General features: G+C 41.4%; 1 pseudogene; it reads right to left on the reverse strand.

Annotated features, from left to right (window-relative positions):
• Positions 1-273: 273 nt before the first annotated feature.
• Positions 274-390, reverse strand: LOC135052629 (5S ribosomal RNA; annotated as a pseudogene).
• Positions 391-6,252: the final 5,862 nt, after the last annotated feature.

The following is a 6,252-nucleotide window of genomic DNA, read 5'->3' on the forward strand; positions in this document are numbered from 1 at the left end:
GAGAGAGGACAAGACAACCCTGATAGGGAGCACTCTTATCTGAAGCAGTATGTGATTAATAATGTATGATTATTTTAAAATTAATAAATTTTATTTGATATGTCTTAAAATTTGTATTTCCATAACACATATAAAAAGAGTGATCATGTGTGGAGATATGTGACAGTAATAAATATTATATAAACTGACTTAACTAGTCAGAAAAATTTAAATATTTATTGAGGTCCGTCTGCGCAGTAACCCCCCAGCAGTGCGTGATAAGTTAAATTGGTCGCCCTACAATACCTGGTATTCCTGGGTGGTCGCCCACCAAGTACTGACCAGGCCCTCACTGTTTTGCTTCCAAGATCGGTAGAGATTGGGCTTATAAGGTGTGGTATGATTGTAGGAAGTTTAATAAGCAATTATACAAATCGTGATTTAGTTTCTTTAAAAAATATAAGAAGTGACCATCATCTTATCAATTTTATAGCCCATATGCAAAATTTTCAGGGCAATTAGTTTTAATCATGGGTCACTTGATGAGCGTGAATTGGGTCACGTATATGAAGGTATGAGGCACAAATGCCTATGGTACCATTTTTCTCCTAATGACCACCCAGGAATACCAGGTAAAGAAAAAGAAGAAGAAAAAAAAGAAAAGATGATCGTATTATCTTATGTTACATGTGTTCTGTCCTGCTATGTTTTCTAGTAGTATGTTTCTCTGCCACTAGGGGTCATCAGGCCTACTTTGTTTTACTATTGTATTAGTCTTACCTGACGTGCTGCTCTCCTGACTCTGTGATGTGGTCAGGTGTTAGTTAGTTAGTTAGTTAGTTAGCTAATGAATCAATAATTACCAACATAGACAACACCTGACATCTCCTTATTTAGCCTGCTGGGTTCCAGAACTCAGTGCTGGTCATTGTTGTTTCTGGTCATAAGGTGTAGTCACACTGGGCGGTTTTGCCCAGTGTGTATGCAGACCGATGATGTGAAAATCGCTGGCCAGAAAATCTCACAGTGTATACACACTGAACGATTTTCACCCGGCCCAGCGATTTTCATGGGGGTGAACCACTTTCAACAGTAGGAGACTATGGAAATGGTTCACTCGGCCAGTAAAACAGGGCGATGGCCGTCAACGGCCGGCGATGATGCAGGAGCGCGCATCAGCGTTCACTGCTCATCACCCAGCCATACACACTAGGCAATTTTGAGCTCAGAGTAGCTCAAAACGCCAAAAGTGAGCAACTTTGAGCTCAAAATCGACCAGTGTGTATGGGCCTTTAGGGGAAGAGGTTGCTGCTCTTATCGCTATTTGTTTTCTGGACTCTGTTCATGTATCCTGCCATAATCATGTACTACAACAAGGTGTACTACAGAAAGGATTACCACAAAAAAGAAGGGAGTTTCATACCAACCCCATGTCTTTGTGCCTGGAAACCTGTCATTTACTAAATATTTATCTGATGTCTGGACTCTGTTTAAATATCTGGTCATATTCTGTATCACAGCAAGGAAGTGAGTTTCATACCAGCTCTGTGTCTTAGTGCCTGTCATTATTTATTATATACTTTTCTGATGTTTGTTTTGTCTGAAGTTTACCTGCATTTGCTGCCATCTGTGTTCTTCCAAAATAAACTTGTTTTTTATTCAATACAATCACCAGGACTTTGTGATTTTGCTGCACTCCTGGGGAAAATCATAACAGAATCATAGTAAATGAGTTGCACATCTCTTTGAATATACAATGTGGGAATACTACTATAATTTTCGCAAGGAAAAGGTAGCAGTCACAACTGCACACACACCCCTTACATCATATATGGGATTCTAAATTTATTCTGGATTCAGTATGATATCCCGATGGACAGGATGCTGTTGTTAAGAATCCTGACAGCGGCATCCTAGCTATCAGAATCCCAACAGCCCCTCCAAAAGTACCCTAACCCCCTCCTGTTCCCTACCTTATCTATGACCCTTCCTTGTATGTGTCTAACCCTAACCCTCCCCAGTGGTGCCTAACCCTAACCCTCCCTTCCCCGCTGCCTAAACCTAGCCCTCCCCACTTGGTTCCTAACCTCCTATTCTAAGTGTCTAACCCTACCCCACCCCCTCACTGGTACCTAACCATAACCTTCCTCTCCCTGCAATCTAATCCTAACCCGCCTTCTAATGCCTTAACCTAAACCCCCCACCCCCACAATAGGGCATGAGCGCGTCCTGCTGGAAGAACGATTGGGATTCAGGCATCGGTTTTTCGACTGCCGGGATACTGTCATGTGGTATTGTAACTACATTCCTTTATTCTACCCAGAGTCTCCATTGATCGATGTGCATGATTGATATTAAGTGCACATATTCTACCTCCCAAATGTAGTTTCTGTCTAAAAAGAAAGGGGAAACTAATATTTATTATATACATATCTGATTAGAATCCCTAAAAATAGCCAAATCTGAACATCTATATAGAGTGACATATATGTGCAAGACTGCAAGTTGGAAATTGTAATATTTAACTCCAGACAAGACTCTGAGAAGCACCATCACTCTATGCTAGCCCTCATAACCTGGTACTGCTCCTATTTCAAAAAGAAAAACCCACAGGTCCATACAAGCTGCAGTTCAGAGATGACATCAGAGGGCGTCTCAATACAAATCCTGGCAGATGCAACATTTGCGGATTTTTGCACTGCCTCTTCCTACAAGTTTGTAGCTGTGGTGGCATTAGTGAACATCTTTGAATCTGGCCTTAATCTAGACTTTTGTAATCTCTCAGTGAGACCAAAGTCCTAATGCTTTCAGATACATTGTTGAGCTTCAAAACTGTGGATACACATACTGTATAGCCATTTTTGGGTAAACTATAGATAGAAATCACAGGTCAAGGAGGGGCAGAGGGTTACTATTTTATTTTCAAGACTATTTAAATGCTGTACTTATTAACAAAGTCAGACTTGTTCAATGGGATATTGGGAAAATCCCCAGTCCCAATGCTTGTATGCTTGCACTTCAAGAATGTTGGCAACAACATTGAAACATCATTAGATTAGCATCCACAGTGTCAGAGGATAGGAGCACAGAGAAATAAATTCATGAAGAAGATGGCTAACATTCCTACCTCAGCTAACTTGAGCCTCACAAATGGAGCAGATGCTTTCACAAACATTGTCAGGATTTGGGGAAAAATAATCCCACACCCAAGAGGTGGCTTTTTTGGTCGTATGCCCAGGCATCACAATGGCTTTCTTTTTTTCACGGGCAACACCTGCAGCCACTGGTGGCTGACATACACAAACAACATCATCAATAACAACCTCACTGTCAGATATTACACACATAACCCTCTCATCCTGTCTTATTTCCACACACAATCCTCAATTTCTATTATGTCCTCATCATCACCATCTTTAATTGTACTGCTCCCCACATAGGCAGATGGTGCAGAAATGGTGGAAGGAGGTGAAAGAGGCATCTCTTTGAGGACAGTGTGAGAAATGTCAGAATCAAAATAGCTGATGTGGACACCCCTAAACGTTCATCAAGAATGTCTGACAGTTTTGAATGCACAATTTGTCTTACTGCCTTTGTAGCTGACTTTCTTTTTGATGTTTTTTTCTTTACCACTGTAAAATTAAATTGCTTCTTTGATTTTACATGCCCTGACCCCTGGGCATCGGCCTTAGTAGATGACGTTGGTGGAATTGTATCATCATGACTGGAGGCAGCACCTAGTATGTGCTTCTTGCTCTCCTCTCAAATGCTCGTCCTCCATATCTATTCACAAACATGTATAAAGTGAAGTACATCACATACCACAATTTGTACAAAAAATTTAATAGTCAGAAATAGTAATCAAACACTGCAGTTTTATTTTACCAATAGTGTCACACAATACGTGTATGAGATGAGTATGAAAATATATTACTGTGGTATCACCTTCACCCAGAGTGTCGCACAATATGTATATGAGTCAGGAAAAGTAATCAAACACTGTGGTTTATTTTCACTCACAGTGTCGTGGCTAAATTTCACTAACAGTGTCGCACAATATGTGTATGAGTACAAAACAATAATATAATGAGGTCTGACCGGCAGTGTCACAGTAATTATGAAAATAAAATAATAATTGTATAGTACACTGTGGTATAGCACAAACAAACAAAAAATATATATTTTTTACAATTATATTTTAGTCATTTTAATTTTAATTTTACACTGGGATGGAGCCCCTGGATGGATGGACTGATCACCCCTTGTTTTCAGATACACCACCAGATGACAGACAGAGCACCCCTGGACTGATACTGAAACATAGGACACACCAGCCTCTGGATGTATACTGTAAGGATAAATTTACCCAAAGGTAATTTCACTCCTGGCGCTAGATGAGGGGGTTCACCACAGCTGCTATTATACACAAAGGGGTTGAAAAAGTTTCTCAAACACAACGAAACGCGTTGGTGAGTCCTGCCGCTTTGTGCCCACTCCCTGTCTACTGGAAGACCTTCACCTGGACCAAGTCCCCACCAAGTAACAGCATTTGGACTTTTTATAAAGAGAGTTCCTTTCACACTGTGGAAGCTCCATTTCATCACCAATCGAGGAAAAGCCACATGTGGACGCAGTTCCACTTAAAAACCTTGAGAGACGCTGGTGGTAACTATTATTCACAGTTGTGATTTGCATGGGCTCTCAGAGTCCAACGGGACTAATTATCGGAACAGGTTTTCTGAACTTTTCTTCCATAAAAACCTTACAATCGGGAGGAGCACTACTCACTTTATGTATTATTGTTTTTTCATTTATATGTGCTTAGCACGCAGTTTTTAACATGTTTTATTAAATTGTGATTTATTGTGACCTATCTTCTCATTTGTGACCTACAAGCGCTAATACTTTCTTTTTTTGGTTTTATCTGGATGTATACTGGGTTTTTTAACACTGTAGCTGAGCCTCTGGATGTGTAAGGACAGACAACCCCTTGTCAGACACACCACCAGACAGAGCACCCCTGGACTGATACTGGGGACACAATAGGACACACCAGCCCCTGAATGTACACACACTATACTGGGATTTAACACTGAGGCAGAGTCTCTGGATGTATATAGATTATGGACAGATCACCCTTTGTCAGATACACCACTTAATGATAAGCAGAGCATCCCTGGACTGATACACCAGCCCTAGAGCAGCTAGCAGCCCCACGGCCATGCTCCATAATACACAACCCAGTACTGAGATGGACACGTCTGTTCAGTGGACTCTCCACAGCTGGAGTGAAAATGGTGCCAATCACCGGGACTGTTATAGAATCCAAAACCCCACGAGAATCTGCCAGTGGAATTATGACGTTTTGCCTCGTTCTGGGATCCCAGTTACGCAGGAAACCCAGAGCCGGATTCGGATCGCAAAGTTTTGGTGGGTCACACTCATCTCTAGTTGTAGGTAGTGGAGAAATCTGGAACTGAAGACAAGGGATGGGGAGGATGGAGGAATTGGTGGTGCAGTGAAAAAGTGTGGGCAGAACAAGAAAATAAAGGAAATGGGTCTCGGTATTATAAACAAGAAACTTTGCAAATTGCTCTAATATGTACACCAAAAATTTGTCTGGTTTGGATATTTTCCATAAATGCAGATCAGTTCTAGTGTCCTGATTTGAGCAAGCAGGTTACATACTATGCAAAAAATTTCAAAACTTACTCTCTATGTAAAAAATAAATAAAATTGGAGTGCCAACAAATTTGAACAAACAACACAATCACTAATAAGATTTATAAAATGCACACACTGGGTGGGATTCAAATCTTGCAGCTCCCCTCTCGCCCCCATCACGCCCGCTGGCAGTATTGAAATGTTGCTGCCGATTGGCGCGATATCAGCATTTCAGCTCGCCACCCCCTGGGGTGGTGAGTTGAAATGCAAGAAAAGTGAACCGTTTGGATGCCCAAACAGGACTTTTCGCGATAGCGCCCAGGACTTTAGTTGGGTTTAGCTGCTTTATGCGGCTAAACCCTGTCTCTTATGGGCACGCTCAGCATGATAACAGGGGGCCATAGAATATCGCCACACGATCTCCCGTCACTTTAGACGGGAGATCGGGGGCAATAAAAGATTTGAATCCCGCCCTTTGAACAGAACTGTATAGAGGGCATAATTCATGTTTGTAAATAAAGCAAAAAAGCAAGCAATTTGGCAAAACCATGTTGTACTGCAGGTGGGACAGATGTAACGTGCAGAGAGTTTTAGATTTGGGTGGGGTGT

The sequence above is a fragment of the Pseudophryne corroboree genome, chromosome 2 (genome assembly GCF_028390025.1).
Source record: "Pseudophryne corroboree isolate aPseCor3 chromosome 2, aPseCor3.hap2, whole genome shotgun sequence".
NCBI lineage: Eukaryota > Metazoa > Chordata > Amphibia > Anura > Myobatrachidae > Pseudophryne > Pseudophryne corroboree.